At 15.5% G+C, this 2148-nt stretch overlaps 1 non-coding gene across 1 annotated transcript; it reads left to right on the forward strand.

The window, feature by feature from the left end:
- The first annotated feature begins 570 nt into the window (after positions 1-570).
- PGAL8A_00021900 lies at positions 571-646 on the forward strand. Its single transcript, XR_003699190.1, has one exon. It is a non-coding gene; the product is annotated as a small nucleolar RNA SNORD27 (small nucleolar RNA).
- Positions 647-2148: the final 1502 nt, after the last annotated feature.

The raw sequence follows: 2148 nt of genomic DNA on the forward strand, positions 1-2148 counted from the left end.
TTATTTAACTATTTTAAAATTATATATATTTCATATTAGTGTTATCAGTGGTTATGTATCATATATATAATTTTTTATTACACAATTTATAATTTGCGTTTCATTATAAACATTAATTTATAAATATATATTCATTTATTTTTATTTTTTTTTTTATTTTTTTTATTTATAAAATTTTATATTAATTGGTAATAAAGTTAGATATTAACTTCACTTTTTAAAATATATTAAGATAAATTTCTGATAATTCATATATAGGTATATATGTTTTTTTTATATCTCAATATTTTTTATAATTTTTTTTTTCTAAAGCATTTAATGTAATTTTTTAACAAAATAATTTATATATTTATATTACAAGAATTTTTTTTTTTTTTTTGTAATATTATTATACTTATTAAGAAAATAATTGTTTTAGCTTATAAGTAAATAATACATATATTTATTAATGAAAGAATTATTTAAAAAAAAAAATAAAAATGCATAGTACTATAAGAGAAAAACTGTATTTTAATCTTATACGAAAAATTTCACAAAAGAATTCCATTAATGATACTTTATTAATTTTATTTTCAATGATGAAATGAAAAATTTTTGACAAGCATATGTCTGAAATAAAATTTGATGATATTTAGTATCTGAGAAAATAACATTAATAAGAAAACATAAAGTTCAAGTAGAACAATGTGGATATGTTGAAATATCTAAAGAATACATAAAATATTTACATATTCACCTATATATATATGATAAAAGTTATGAAAAAATAACTTTTTAATGTATCATAATATATTATGCATAAAAAATTAATTTATAATTGTATAATAAAAAAAAAAAAAAAAAAAAAAAAAAAAAACAGAAAAATATAACTTATTATTTTAATGAATAATAATACTTAAACGTTTATGTAAAACATAATTTCGCACGTGACAATAAAGTCACTCCGGTGACAATAGTCGCTCATGCGACACCATTTTTTTTTTTTTTTTTTTTTTGAATTTTTACATTGTAACAACTTTTATTATATATTTAATGCCTCTGCCTTTTTATATATATATATTTTTTTTTTTTTTTACTTTAAAATTATAAAGCTTAATTATTATTTCATAATTTCCTTTAATAATATCAATTACCTAAAAGTATAAATATATTTTAAAAAAATCTTTATTGACATTGGAAAAATATCTACAGAATCTGAAATAAATTATATATATTAAAAATTGTAATTAGTAAGAGTTTTATATTTCTCTATGGAACACAATGCATATGGAATTTAACAAAAAATACATATGCAAATATTATATAAGATTTTGAAAAAATATTTTACGTTATAACATCGAATTAAGAAAATTTTTGTAAGCTTGTAAGTATGATTTATTTTTTCTCCATAAAATTGTCATTTTTTTTAAGGTATTTAAATTAATAATGAGGAAATAAATGAGAGAATGATAACCTATTTAAATTATTAAAATATATTCTAAGCAATTTAAATAGATTACTTTGATTAATTTATCTTAGATATTTTATTTTTCTTGAAATTGAATCAAGATATTTGGTATTACATGATATTTATAGTTAAAATAATTATATATCCTACAATGCATACTTTATAATTTGTATAATTGTGATTGCTTTGTTTTTCATTTAGCTATTTTTTTTTTTTTTAAAATATATTTATTGTATCTATAAATATTTTATTATCATCTTATTAAATTAAAATTTAAGTTGAAATAGATTTTTCTATTATTTGGAAATTCATTTGACTTATTCAATGGAAGATAGAGCAAAGCAAATGTTTGTTTTATTTATTCTTATTAAAGAATAATGCTATATATTGAATTTTTATAAAAGATTATATTAAAAGCTTTTATTCTAAAATATACATTTTAATTATTTAAGAAAAAATGATTGAAGAAATAACATACATTCGAATATTTATATCACATAAAATGGATTATAAAATTTTATGTTTATATATATATTTTTTATTTGCCAAACAAAAAAACTTAATATAAGAATGCATATAAAAAAAGAAAAAATTTTAAACAAATAAAATCTTTTATCTTAAAAAATCTTTTCTTGTTCCTATTAAATATAGAATTATAATATTAAAAGAAAAAAATTTTAAGAATATTGTAATTTATTTAA

The sequence above is a fragment of the Plasmodium gallinaceum genome (genome assembly GCF_900005855.1).
Source record: "Plasmodium gallinaceum strain 8A genome assembly, contig: PGAL8A_v1_13, whole genome shotgun sequence".
Taxonomy (NCBI): domain Eukaryota; phylum Apicomplexa; class Aconoidasida; order Haemosporida; family Plasmodiidae; genus Plasmodium; species Plasmodium gallinaceum.